This window comes from Lissotriton helveticus, chromosome 12 (genome assembly GCF_964261635.1).
Source record: "Lissotriton helveticus chromosome 12, aLisHel1.1, whole genome shotgun sequence".
NCBI classification, from domain to species: domain Eukaryota; kingdom Metazoa; phylum Chordata; class Amphibia; order Caudata; family Salamandridae; genus Lissotriton; species Lissotriton helveticus.
In genome coordinates, this window is record NC_136073.1 from 1,267,162 (window position 1) to 1,282,755 (window position 15,594).

The 15,594-nt window shown below is 43.9% G+C and overlaps 1 protein-coding gene across 2 annotated transcripts in view; it reads left to right on the plus strand.

Annotated features, from left to right (window-relative positions):
- Nucleotides 1-15,594, plus strand: part of ADAMTSL5 (ADAMTS like 5) — a 287,008-nt gene that overhangs the window by 68,469 nt on the left and 202,945 nt on the right. The window lies entirely within an intron of this gene.

The window sequence follows — 15,594 nt, forward strand, 5'->3', positions numbered from 1 at the left end:
GTAACGTTTAGTATGCCTGAACTCAGAACATAAAGATGCACATTTTAGTAAAGATGATTTTTATATTGTGTGTTTGAAAATACCACTTTTAGAAAGTAGGTATTTTCTTGCTTAGCCTTTCATGTGCCTCTGCTGGTTTGTCTATTGACTCTCTGGCTTTTGAGTAACAGGGGCAGGGCAGGTGCATTAACTCAGACATCAGTCGGCTACCGGGGGGGGGGGGGGGGACTTCGAGGGCCCGGGCTGAATTCAGAGTAGTGGGAGGAGATTTCCCTTGCACCTGAATAGGCCCTGCCTGCCTAGGACAATGCTGTCTCCACTTCCTGCTGGGAAGCTGTGCCAGAGAGGACAGAACTGGTTTTGGCTGAGCACAGACACTCTCTGCCTCCAGAGAACAAAGGATTTTGGTGTATAAATATTGGGGCCTAGACTCCAGTATTTTAGATTACTGCTAAACTAAGGAACCCACCAGGAAGATGGGCTGGAAAAGCTGTCAGGAGGAACTGCCACTTTGCTGCATGCTCTGCTGTGTTGGCCTGCTGCTTGCTGCTTCTGTCTTGGGCAGGGAAAAGCCTGGAGTGTACTTTCATCATCCTGCTGTTAGAGTTTTCTGAAGTTGCAGGGATTCTGTACCTACACAGAACTATGCGCAGGTGTACCAACCTATCACCTTAGTACCCAAAATCCCAAAACCGACTAGCTATAGTGTCTCATTCGTTCTCCTCCAAAAATCACGAAGCTACAAATGATTAGACAACCCAACATTTCCGACTCTCTTAGGAATCGCAGTAGCAAGACATACTCTTTCGCTCACTCACTCTTACTTGTCCACAATAAGATTTGGGAGAGTCACTCTAATAGTTTAAAATGTTTCTTTCAACTGTTGTGCTCTACAACACAGTATACAAGCCACTACCAGCAGCAAAATGCATAAACTCAGAACAATTAGCATTATTACAATTCCATAGAGTGCAAAGGGGGACGTCATTTTATAAAGACAGTGGAAAAAGGACTATGAGGCCTAACCACCCTCCCCTTACCTGGAAGAAGTTTATTTATATAAAGGAAGATCTCTGGGCTTTGACAGCAGACCCCATAACTTAAAGCTTGGAACTTTATAAATAAAATAAATAAATAAGGTTTACATCCTAGGAATAGCAAAGCTCTTTTCCATGGAAAGGGCTCTTTCCAAGTGTGTTAAAACAAGATGCATCCCCGTAATATCAAAGCACGAGTCTCCAGCGTTGGAGCTGTGTTTAGCATGTTATGTTTAGGGTCTAGGGACTGACCAGAACAGAATAACAAGGGGTGTTGTTTATCGACCTTGCACATCGGGTTCAGACTAAACTCCAGGAACTTAGCAGAGAACGTGAAAAGCAGACCATTCTCATGTGAAAGGCACAAACAGAGTCTTGCAAAAACAAAGTCATGTAGTATTGTGTGCAAAAGCAGCTTCAAGGCAGCAAAGCTCATGTGAACTTAGCAATGTCGAAAAAGTCTCAGGAACAGCAAAGACTTCAAGTTCATCTGTTACCAGCACTGGGGACTGTGTGTTTTGTGCTACAACAGAAGAAAAAGCAACTCTACTCTGTGAAGGCACAGCTCAGAGCACCGCCGCACTTTGCACCGCAACCCTGGTCTCACTGACGGCGTCACCGAGCTGCTGTTTGTACCGCGACCTGTGGGTACGCACTCCGAACCGCCTCGCTTCATGCGGCCGCCCTGGTATCACCGACGGCGTCACTCCATGCCGACATCGCTGCCGCTGCTTGCACCGTGTTTCGAGGTTATCGCTCGTAAGTTACATAACGCACCATCTGCTTCCCGCAGCGCAGTCTTGGCCTAACGATGCTGGCGCCATCGACTCCAGTTCATAAGCCGACAACATCGCTTCAGCAATGACGCCACCGCTGCTTACACCGTGACCTGCCAGCACCGCATTACTTCGCACCGTAGTCCTAGTCTCACCAAAGCTGATGGAAAAATGTAATTGAGCCGCTGCCTGCACCGCGACCTGAGGACACCACACGCCGTACCACAGCCCTGACGCCCGTGTTCTCGAATTCAACCGCGATGAGTTTGATGTGCAACGCATATGACTTCAAGGGCCCGACGACTCCTGCACCGACCTCCGGAACCGATGCCTGCAGACGCCCGGCCCTTCGGGGCTCATCGAGAGGTCGCAGATGCTCTACATTACTAAAGGTACTGTTTTGCGGGTCTTCCCGACACCGTAGCTGGCCTGCGATGCCCCAGTCAGTCAGAACTGTTTCAATTTGTTGTTCAAGACGTCATGATAGCCCCACACTGAGCTATCGACTTCAAGGAACTATATTTCAAGTATATTTTTGATTATTGAAGATAGTTCTGAGAACTGTATGGTGGGTTTTTTAATTGTTTTTGGTCTTGTTTTGGATATATAAAATATTGGATATTTTTCTAAAATGGTGTGGTGTCCTTTTGTAGTGCTTTCACTGTATTTCTGTTGGTTATATGCAAATGCTTTACACACTGCCTCCAAGATAAGCCTGACTGCTCGTGCTAAGCTACCAAGGGGTGTGAGCAGGGGTTATTTTAGGAGTGTAACTCTCTTATCCTGACTAGAAGAAGGGTCCCTACTTGGACTAAGGTGCAAACCCTTGCCAACCAGAGACCCCCATTTCTAACAGAGAGTACCTATGAATGTGTGAGTTAAGAATGTCTGCTCTATGTAAATATTTGGGGGCATATCAGCAAGGGCCAGCGATAATTATCGCTAAGCGCACTTAGCGCGAGGATAATTATCACCGGCCAACTCTGAATTCTATAGCAGAGATAGCATGCAATCAGTAACGCTTATCTCCAAAGCGATAAAATTCAGAGTGCAAGCTGCCAACTGTGCGATTATCGCTGGAAACCCAGCGATAGTCGCACAACTTTTGGCGATAGCTTGCTGATAGGGCTACACATACTTAGCCATGATATTCACCTTACATAGGATATCATGGCTAAGTCAGTTTCAAAGCAGGTGTAAGGAACGTAGCGATAACGGAGGTTATCGCTACTTTTCTTGTCGCTATGCTGCTTTGCATGAGGCTTGATGATAGGAGAAATGTCGCTTAGCGACATTTCTCCCGTTATTCTGGGAAAGAACGCCCACTTTGCATCTCATTAGAGATGCAAAGCTGGGCGTTAAAGTAAAGTGCGAAGAAGCATGGATTTACGCGTTAGCGTGTCCTTGCTAATAGGGCGTTAAAATTATCGCCGCTTTTTGTCCGAAAACGGACGCTAAAGCAGAGATAATTTTAACTCCGGCCCTTGCTGATATGCCCCTTGGTTTGAATTAACAGACGAAATGTTAGCTCCTTGTATAATAAAAATCTAGCCCACCCTAGTGCAAGGATGTCTGCGTGCAGGGGAGGATTGTTTATGTGCAGGAAGGTCCCACTTCCTGCACATAAACAGTCTTTACATGTCGTTTTGTAACTTCTATGTGTGCTGCTTAATGCAGCACACATAGAAGATGCAAGACGGTATTTAAAAAAAAATCCTGTTTGTGTGCAGGAAGGGGGACCTTCCTGTACATAAACAAGACACTGCCTTTTTGATGTACTAGAAATCCTCAAACTCCTTCTCAGGGGTCTTACCAATAAGTAGTCCATTCAAAAGCAGCAAAGAAATCAACAGAGAATCTGAAATATGAAAAGACATCTTTATTACAATTAATTGTGAGGCTACGTCGCCCAGTCACACCTAAAGCAACTGAATGAGGCAGCCTGCTGAATGGTCTCAGCACAGACCTTTTATACCATTTATTATGCCCTAGGCACACATTTTCTCTTTGAAGTACATTATTGTTGGTCACTCCAAGGACGTGCACACAAAGCACTGTATGATGACAAACCCACTTTCAAGATAAGTCCAGGCCATAAACAATGTCCACATAAGGCGTACATTCTCTAGCTGACAAAGCCGGATAACCCAAAACAGTAAGATCACAGCCCATGTCATAAATAGCTAGTGGAGGCAGGAACAGGAACAGATGGAAGTAAGATAGGCACGTTTGTGTGTAGTAAATCTTTACAATGTCCTGTGCTCTGATCTATAATCTTGATCAGCTAAAGGGCAGGAACTGGCTTGGCAAGGTTAGCCTCAAGCAACAGGGTCAGCTTTCGCCAGGTCATGCAGGAGTCAGCACAAACCCATGCTAAGGTTATGTCCTTAAATACTTGTTCTGCCACAGTGAGGGCCTACTGCAAGGGCAATCCACAAAATGGCTGCTATGCACAAGATGGAACCCGAGGGTTCAGAACAAAACCTTCAAATACACAGTGAATCCATTGGTGTAACATGACGAAAACACTTGCACTTGCTGAACTCACTGTTTACGGTCTGCTGTTACCAAATTCATAACAGAATCATGATATTTAAAACACAGGTTCAGAATTCAAGGAACCACAGACCATCTTTTTTCCCTTACATAGGCAATCACTCAGTCTATATCTGCAACTGTGCCCAAAGTCCGTTATAAGCCTCTTTGGAAGGCTTCTATTGTCCATCAAATCCGCTTCCATTGTCTTCTTCCGCGTTGGGCCTCTCGATTCAGGCCTTTTCATGAGAAAAAGTACTGCTTAGTTGGAGTGCCCTCCTGGCAAACACCCACAGCTCACTCGAAAGTCTCAATGTCTCAAAACAATGCACCAGTGTCTCTTCATTGTGGAAGACACTACAAATGATGTGCTCTTCATTGATCATGGGCACAAAACATCTTGTGCAGATCCAAGCACTACTGAGAAACAACCTCTCAAGATCAGCAGCACTTTCAGACTCCAACACTCATTATTTAGTGTCAGAGGACGCTCAAGCTGCTCTCTCATGGGCACCAGAATATAGTGCCTTTCCGTCGGAGCACAGGGAAAAGAGGTGTGTGTGTGGCCAAAACTCGGGCCAAGGGCTCAAGGGACTGTACACTGTCAGAGGTTTCCAGCACATAACAGGTAGAAAGCTCAAACAAACAGAAGCTCTCATTCTGTGGCAAACAAGGAACCAGCTCCTTTTTTTTCTGCAACGCCTTCCGATGAAGCAAATGCCTTGCTTGGGAGGTACCATTGACGGCACGCTGATGATCGCTGTCCAGCCTCGCGACTTTCTGGTTGCAGGAATTGTAGAGCCAAGAAGTCTGTCATTCATCTGTAGCGGTCACTGATGGGGAGTGGGCTTAGTCTCGATCACAGGTCTGCAGGGTATCACTCTTCCTTTGACTCTGGAAGATCCCGCAGAACCTAGTGATATAGGAAATGTAACACAATTGTTAGTTTCCTTCAAATCAAGCACAAAAAACAGTTCATGGGTTTTAACAAGGGGACTGCAAGCAGGTGGCCTGCAATCTGCAAGGGAGTGGCAATACGCCATGGGAATCTAAATGGATGTCCTCACACAGTGGCATTGTCTAATGGGGTAAATACATATTTTCCTCAATGATTAAGCCTAGGTGTTCCTAAATTCCTTATCTAGAACATCTCAAATAGAGAAATGACATAATACAGATTATCAATGACATGAAGAAAAGACCCTTTAAAAATGTGCATCAAGTGCACTATGCAATACAAAGGCTAATGATCAAATGTGCAGACAAAAAGACAAGAACTAGAGAGTCCTGGTATTTGCATGATTAGAACACATCTGATCCCACCAAAAATTAAAGCAGCAGGAACAGAAGAGAACTGAAAAATTAAAATAGACATTGAAAATTCGTCATGTTCAAAAGGTAAACTTAAGATATCCCTATCGGATGGAAAACTTGTCTTACTATAATATTGGGTCAGTTAACCAGTCTATCACTACCCCGACAGTCAGTCTGAAAAAACATTGAAGTAGGCCTGAGGAAAATTCTGGAAGACCAGTCTGGTCATACAAAAGGGAATTATACATAACATGGGGGGGTCCCTGATACATCACTGCAGTCTAGAAGTGTGAACATAAACAATACGCCCATAATAATAAATGGGCTGACTGGTGAAAGGAATATGGAAAAGGGAAATGGAACTAGGACACAACTAAAAATCCCCAATAACTAAGCATGATGCGACATCGGTCAGGGGAGAAGCAACAAAAGAAAATTCTATAGGAAGAACAAGAGTTTGCTTGGGTGCCTCAGGCATGTGACACAGCACCAAGAGTACGGGGTAAACACAAAAGACCAAAGTTACACAAATTTTAACTCTACCGCTGGCAACTACACCATATACGGTAATCCTAACTAATGTTCCTGTTCTCTCTTCAGGGAGAAAAAAATGAAACCTGGTTTCCTTTCAAGGGACAAAGCCATATGCTATTTGGGAAACAGAACATGATTAAGTAATGCAATATAGAAATTAGGCCACCTTGAGTCACAGATCTATAATTCCATCCTTAGGTCCAATCAAGGATACATAAATGTAGGGCTGCCTGTTCCTTTAAGGGAAGGGCCAGTAAGTGACTAACAGCAGGTGACACACTTTGATCCTGTATATCTTTTTAGTTTTCTTCAATATCATTATAGCCAAATTTAGGCATGCACTGGTAAAAGTGCTGCCTGTCTTCCTCACAGTATGAAAACCATATCTGTGAAATTTATCATTATACCAAATCCATCCAACTGTTGTGCAATGATACGTATCGTCATACGGGTCCCTTCACAACACAGGGCAACTTGTAATAGTAACATCATAAAACAAAACATACACACAAAAAAATGCACATGTCAAGCCATCAGATATACTTGCTGTATATCAAGCACAAAAAAAAAAGAAGCACAGACAAAACAATAGCATATGTGAATAAGCGGTGACACACAGCACCATGGCACATGTACTTTATGCACTGTAAACCTGCAGCCCAAAACCCAATATTTGGGCCTGTCTAAATTTGTCAGGTCTAAAATCCTTACCCTCCTTTTGACAGTAGAGCACCAGGCAGTGGGAGTCTGCTGTCAAATATAACTTTGCTGTCTCTCTTCTAACATACAGGACCAGCTAAAATATTTCACGATAGGGCCAAATACACAAACGAAAACATGAACATTTCATTCCAAAGAAATTACACAAAAACACATCTCCTTTCAACTAACCAAACTCACGTGTCTTGTCAGCCTTAGAACAATCCATGAATGATCTGTAGGCAGAAGCAGAAAAATACACAACACAAAAAAAACACATTTTAACATACACAAAAATAAATTTTCATTACTTAACTGTTACTCTCTTGTCAGTTCACCTCGCAACATCAAGCTACCTTATTTTTACCGTTCTAAAAGAAATGGTTACACTGACACTCCATATTAATTTGGCACCTATAATTTCCACTGTGAAAAATAATTCCTAATTAGCAAATCATTTTCACTTTCGATGTTTGGGACTTTCAAAGAAACCCCTTTTTATTTTCCCTATTAAATTAAGTTCTTTCATTTTATTGATGTTCTCACGGAGAAACCAGAAACCCCACCTTTAGAGGCTCATTCAGCAAGGTCATTCTGCATTCCTCGGAGGCAAAGTCCTAATTAAAATGTCACAAATGTCAACATGACAGCCTCATCCATTGTTTACAGAAAACTAAAGATAGCATCTTAGCGCAACCGGAGCAACCTGTTCTCCTAGCCCACAGTTTCTGCTCATTTTTTTTTTAGGCTGACAAAGACAGACCCGTTTTTAGAACAAATGTTTGTTGCAATGGTACTCATTTCAGCAAATTTAATTGGATCTCACTGGGCCATTTAAAAGTAAACCCAAATGGGGACAAGCTGCAAATTTGTATTATACACAAATTTATGCATTTACTGAAGCCTGAGACACTTTAAAAAGTACTCTAAATGAAAGCAAAATGCAGTTTAAACAGTGCTTTTACTCAAAATCGACTTTCATATTTTGGGCATTAAAAAATGAATATCCTACAATTTTCTTGCATAATATGTATTACTAGAATGTCTATTACATAACCCTTGAGTCAGGCATTTGAAAATAATAACTTATACTTTATATAAATGAGCTTGCTTGCGCCTATGCCAAGGGGAAATTATACACACGAATGCTTGTCATTTTAGTGATGCAACATAACTTAAATCAAATTTTAATGCTAGGAGGTCATAGTATGAGTGTTAAGCTTTATAAATATTAAAAATATATTTTTGTAGCACTTATTTTTAATAATTATTTTTCATAATTAATAATTTTTTCTTCTAATAAAACCAATTATTCCTTTTTGTGATTGTTCTACATATAAGAGCCCGCTGCATCCCTTGCCTATCATTTAGATGCATTAACTCACAAACCTAAGCGCATATGCCAAACTTAAAACGCGTCACATTCCTGCGTCACATTTTTGCGCCACATTTATTTAAAAGGACGGTTATGCAAAATTCCACCCGTGTTTAACTGGAAAAGTGCTGGCTGAATGAACATTCCTATCAAATATACTGCAGCTGAAATGTTTGCCTATGAACATCTAATACAGTGCATCTAAGGAAAATGCTGTAAATGTATTTATTTTTGTAAAAATAGACAATTTCGTTTTTTTTTGGGGCCTTATTTATATCTATTGAATGATTTTCCTAATTTTATCCTTTAAGCGTGTAACGGCAGTTTTGTATATGTGCACAATTGCTCATTCTACAAACTAAAGAGCAACACATACCCATCTTAGCACATTACATGTTTCATTTCTGTATCTTTACTCAAGTTTCTACTCAACATTAACCAACCAGCATTTTACTTAACAGACTGAAAACATCAAGAAAACCAACAAACACACATTGGGCCCACTCCATACACAAACAGAAAGGAGGTCAAACACTCAGGACACACAATACAGCGTGCTTTAGCTAAATAGAGCTCATAAGTTGGAGTTCCAACCGGAGGTATCAGACATGAACCCTCCAATCGGGAATCCCTGTTGCAACTTAAACAAAACCAAATACCAAATTTGCTATGATTAGGCATCTGCGCTCACTAACCAAGCTTCAAACTTCAAGGGGCTATCTCTATCAATACACTCGCAAATGTACGAGACCCTCGTTTTTTGAATATTGCAATGTTCAAATAAACTAAGGACCAAAGAACTAAGAACTAAGGACTGGGAGCAACCCACTTATACTTCAACTAAAGCAGATGGAGAAAAGTCTCTTCATTACCTGCCTACACAAATTGCAATTCGCATATACAAACCTATACAAACCTATCAAAGCTATACCAAACAAATAGTTGTCCAAATTCTAACTGCCAAGTTCTAACTGCACTAACAGTCTCTTTTTTAAAAAAAACACTTACGCCAAAAAGGTTCCTCAGTCAGGAGTGACATCTTTTGGAGAGTTTAAGTCAGAAAAATCAAAAATATACTGGGCCGCAGAGACAAAGAATCCCCCAGAACCTCTGTGCACAGAGTACCTCTTTTAGTAGATTGCTGTCTTGCCTGGCCCAGTAGATTTCTGTCCTCTGACAAGATTACTCCTCCAGATAGTCACTTCTTGATGAGGCCCATCGTTGGTCGTGCCATCTGATGTACTAGAAATCCTCAAACTCCTTCTCAGGGGTCTTACCAATAGTAGTCCATTCAAAAGCAGCAAAGAAATCAACAGAGAATCTGAAATATGAAAAGACATCTTTATTACAATTAATTGTGAGGCTACGTCGCCCAGTCACACCTAAAGCAACTGAATGAGGCAGCCTGCTGAATGGTCTCAGCACAGACCTTTTATACCATTTATTATGCCCTAGGCACACATTTTCTCTTTGAAGTACATTATTGTTGGTCACTCCCAGGACGTGCACACAAAGCACTGTATGATGACAAACCCACTTTCAAGATAAGTCCAGGCCATAAACAATGTCCACATAATGTGTACATTCTCTAGCTGACAAGGCCGGATAACCCAAAACAGTAAGATCACAGACCATGTCATAAATAGCTAGTGGAGGCAGGAACAGGAACAGATGGAAGTAAGATAGGCACGTTTGTGTGTAGTAAATCTTTACAATGTCCTGTGCTCTGATCTATAATCTTGATCAGCTAAAGGGCAGGAACTGGCTTGGCAAGGTTAGCCTCAAGCAACAGGGTCAGCTTTCGCCAGGTCATGCAGGAGTCAGCACAAACCCATGCTAAGGTTATGTCCTTAAATACTTGTTCTGCCACAGTGAGGGCCTACTGTAAGGGCAATCCACAAAATGGCTGCTATGCACAAGATGGAACCCGAGGGTTCAGAACAAAACCTTTAAATACACAGTGAATCCATTGGTGTAACATGACGAAAACACTTGCACTTGCTGAACTCACTGTTTACGGTCTGCTGTTACCAAATTCATAACAGAATCATGATATTTAAAACACAGGTTCAGAATTCAAGGAACCACATTTTGGCTGTTTCAATGTGTGCTGCCCAACACAGCACACATGAAAACAGCAAAAACAAGAAGAAATTAAACATTTCTCCTTGTTACTTAAGAGTAAGACCAGGTTTTCCCTGGTCTTAATTCTGACGGTGCCACATATTTACGCCTCCCATAACAATAGCGTGAAAGGGGGCCTTATTTACAAGGCAGAGTTAAGCCACGTTAAATGGCTTTACGTTTGTAAATAAGGCAAAGCCCCTATAGCCACAGGAACGTCACAAACAGTGACGTTACCATGGCGATAGGGGATTGTACATATGCCCCCAAGTCTGCAGTGGAACACACCATTCCCCCGGTGCACAGGGATTTCCCAGAAGCCACTTTGAGCTGAAATGGCTGACGCCAGCGTCAATATTGTTAGAGAATCCTTGTAGGCGGGAGAGCAGGGTGGTCCGGATGCATTTTATTTTTAGTAAGTTTCACATTACACAAACATTCTGAAATAAATAAAAATCATTGGCAAGTGGCAATCTAACACCTTCACTAACGTTTTGCCAGCAATAAGAATCAAACAGCCTCACCTGGAAGCAGCGAAGTTTTCCCGATACTGTATGCAAATCACCAGGTCTGGAATCGTGAATTACCCAACCCGCCTTATCTGTGCAACTCCTACTACATGAAAATGCTTCAAGGAGGCCCAAATTAAAAATGCACGCAAATCTTTCTCCTGCCTGCAGAAACAAAGAGGATTACAAGCAGCAACATTAAGTGGGCGTTTTCAGAGTTCCAACAATTCTATTAATGCATTAACATGACATACATTACTACTGCTATTGCATTTTTAAATACACGCTTTGCGATTTTCTACGGGATGTCCTTGTGAGAAGTTGGCCTGGCATATGCTGTCCACTAGTTATAGTGGGCACCTTGCACCAGCCAAACAACCCTTATTGATGGTAGGTTTAAGACAAGCTATCCTAGTGGTAGCTATGGAGAGAAGCCTTCAGGCTAAGTCTTGTAGGAATGTAAAGCAGCCTGTTTTACCAGTCTATAATCTTGTGAATGACTAAATGAAAGGAGAACCACACCAGGTATATATATATATATATATATATATATATATATATATATATATATATATATGTGTATATATATCCAACGACAGGAAAGCACAATGAGGGAGGCCTCCAGCAGCTTAATAAAGTTCTTTAATAAATCACGAACACTTGCCAGTAGTCACGAACAAAGTCTTAGGCTTCCAATTTCAGAGACACTGCCAGACGCGTTTCAGGATAAACAATCCTTTCCTCAGTGGCTGCTCTTGGAAATGAACCATCGCGCTTCACAATTCTAATTATAAACACCTGCCCTGTTGGGCGTGGCACTCACACTGCCTCTTGGTGTTTGTAGTTCAAAACCCATGTGGGTGCGCAGAACCGATGGTTCATTTCCAAGAGCAGCCACTGAGGAAAGGATTGTTTATCCTGAAACGCGTCTGGCAGTGTCTCTGAAATTGGAAGCCTAAGACTTTGTTCGTGACTACTGGCAAGTGTTCGTGATTTATTAAAGAACTTTATTAAGCTGCTGGAGGCCTCCCTCATTGTGCTTTCCTGTCGTTGGATGTATGGGGCTTTGCACGCCTGACGAGGGAGGCTCACTGTGTGTCTACAGGTCTGTTCAGGCTCTGACCTCGAGCTTGAAACCATCAGAGAGAAGCAGAGCAGGCTGCATTCAGGAGCTGCAGCCTGCACAGAGTTCATTCACGACCACTGTAAAGCAGGGCAGCAACAGCGCAGAGTATAGCGCTTCAACTCACTTGAGATTTATTTTGAACTACAAGGATGGAACTGCGCACCCACATGGGTTTTGAACTACAAACACCAAGAGGCAGTGTGAGTGCCACGCCCAACAGGGCAGGTGTTTATAATTAGAATTGTGAAGCGCGATGGTTCATTTCCAAGAGCAGCCACTGAGGAAAGGATTGTTTATCCTGAAACGCGTCTGGCAGTGTCTCTGAAATTGGAAGCCTAAGACTTTGTTCGTGACTACTGGCAAGTGTTCGTGATTTATTAAAGAACTTTATTAAGCTGCTGGAGGCCTCCCTCACTGTGCTTTCCTGTCGTTGGATATATATATATATATATATATATATATGTGTGTATTTCTAAACACTCTCTAGTAATCTTTAAGATTACAGAGCAAAGTACACAATTAAAATGCAATAGGACTTCAGTAAATAGCACAATATACACTGGGCCCCAGGGGGGAACCAAAACATATATTAAGAAAATGGTATAAGAACCACGACTTGACTAGACACAAGGCCTAGAGCCTGTAGAATCGTTGTGACCACAAGGAACCACCCAAGGTAGTGACACAGGGGACCAACGGGGGAAACGTGCAGTGTGAGAACACAGCCACGAGACGGCGTTAGCTTTATGGAGAAAGTCGCGGTTGGAATTTTAAAGATTAAGGACACTTAGGAGAGGGCTTAGAGCAAACCCCTTTAGAATTAAGGGGTTCTAGGGCCATCACCCACGGGAGCACCGAAGTACTCGAGTTACCTCACATCAGCCTCAACGAAGCCCCGTCCCCGTACTCGAGTTACCTCACATCAGCCTCAACGAAGCCCCGTCCCCCGATGCCACTAGATTTAGGGATGGACTGACAGCAGTGGCCAATTGGATGACCGCGAATTGCCTCCAACTTAATGGAGGAAAAACAGAGGTGCTGCTCATGGGTAAAAACACCAACAACTGGAGTGACCTCTGGTGGCCCAGCTCATTGGGTCCGGCCCCCTCCCCTAAAACTTTGGTAAAAAATCTAGGAGTATGGATGGACTCGACACTCAAGTTCCAGGCTCATACTAAGAAAGTTGCCGCAACTTGCACTGGATTATTGAGAAGCCTTAATCCCATCTTAGGCTTCTTCGACTCAAAAACGAGGCAATTGATTGTTCAATCGACCATCCTAGCCAGGCTGGACTATGCCAGTGTGCTGCTATTAGGAGCCAATAAAGCTGAAATTAAGAGATTCCAACGGATTCAGAATTCCGCCGCCAGGGCAATAGTTGGCCTACCCAGAAAGTGCTCCGTAAAAGCTACCATCCATAAACTGCATTGGCTGCCTATGGAAGCTCGCATCCAATTCAAGGCCCTCATTTTTGCTTTTAAAATTCTGAATTTTGAAGGACCAGAGCCCCTGCGCCCGTTGCTCACACCCTACAACCCCCAACGCAACCTTCGCTCTAAAGGGCAAGGTTTAGTTGAGGTCCCCTATACCAAGTTCTGTCGCATAGGAGGTCGTTCCTTCAGACTGCTAGGAGCCAAGTTATGGAATTCCCTCCCCCCCCACATCCGCTGCATCGACAACCTCCTAGCTTTCCGCAAAGCTATCAAAACTCATCTTTTCCCCCCCCTGTAGGTCTTCTTCTTCCTCCCAGTTGGTTATGTTGGTTCTAGCGCCGGGACGCCCTGTCGCTTGGGCAGCTGTTGCGCCTTACAAAATGCTTAACATAACATAACATAACAGGGAAGCTGGGTGCAAAGGTGGTAAATGGTGTCGGGAATCGTCGTTGTTTTCAATGGCGATCTGCTGCAAAGTGCTGCTGCCGTGGAGAAGAAAAGTAACCGGTGTGATCCAAGCCTGGATCAAAGATGTGAAAAACCTGAAAGCAGAGGGGACAGAGTCTGGGTCACTTGCCAGTGACCAGGGGCTCGGTGGACGAATGCCCACCGGTGTCGGGTGTTTCTGGTGCAAAGAGGTGAAGCTTGACTCTGCAGCCACGAGAACCAGGAGGCGTCGATGATGACCAGGAGCTGGATTGGAGCTGTCCCACAAAGGATGTCGAGTGCTGCGGTGACGGTGCCTGGATTGGACCCAACAAGCCTTGGCAACAGCAACCCACGCAGAAAGAGAAAAAATGCTTTGCTGTGTACCAACAAGGTCAAGGAGACTCCCCAAGTGGTGGAGAGTCAGGGCACGTCTGGAGCAACCCGGGAAGCCCAAGGAAAGTCAAAGTTGCCTTCTCAGGGACCCAACAGTTGACGGACCAGGGATCGCGAAGTTACCTCGAGTGAAAACACAAAGGGCCGGCTCATGGAATACTCGTGGAGTGTAAGCCAGCAATCTTCGGTGGAAAAGGTGCTCGGACTCTGGGCTACAAGTAACCCAATGCACAGCCTCAAGGGATGTCGAGAAGCTAATGCACTTGCAAATGTGCACGGTTTCCAGGGGTTCTGGTTCCATGGTACCCATGAGGTCTACGGTTCTCAGCTTTGCTAGGGACTCGGGTTGCCCTCTGGAAAGTCTGGAAATCCACCTCCTGTGTTGCAAATACTTCGGAGTCTGGCGGGAGCTTCAGGGATGCATACCGGTCGGGTGTCTTAGGTGCCTGCCACGCAGGGGAGTAACTCCTTTACTCCAAGGGATATTCTTCAGTTATCCAGCATCGTGCAGATCGTCCAAGTTCCAGGATTCAGTATCAGAGTTTCGTCAAGGTGTAATCTAAAGTACTGTAGTCCGGACTTCCTATCTTATAGTCAAGTAAGGGGTGGGACAAACTCTGGGGACCCACCTATGGGAGGGTTTGGAAAGAGGGGTGGCTACAACCATTTCCTTTGTCCAGTTTTGCACTAGAGAAGGGGCTGGTAGCCCCTGCAACCTGTTTGAACTGGGCTATGTACAGGGACACCAAATGTGCCCCCAGTGCTGACTTCAAAGCACTCTTGGAGTGCACCGACCCAGCCCCAATACACTAAAGACAGTCTGGGAGGTGGTAACACCTCCCTGTGACAGGAAACCTATTGTCCAGGCCTTCCCTGCCACAGTTTGGTCCAGCAGCAGGAGGCTGCAGCATCCATTTTGTGATGCCAGGGTTCTGCTAAGCTGGTACCGGGTGTACTGGTGTAGTCATATTTCTCCCTCTAGGAGGAATTCTAACCCCGCCGCCAGGACTGGCGGTGAGGTATGATTCCAAGGTGTTTGACACCAAACACATGTTTCTATGCAGCCATCTCAAATTTAGCATTTACCGCGAGGTTATAATGCACTTAAGAGTATATGGTCTGGCTGCATCACAGAACAGCCTCAGAGAATAGATTCCGAAGGCTGCAGAGGGGCCCTGCTCATGTATGGGCACCCTCTCACACAAAACCCAGCACCCTGCCTTCAGGATTGATAAGGCCTGCCATAGGGATGATAGGGTTTATGTGTGCAGTGATATAAGGTAGAAATAGGGAACCTATATCTAAGTAAG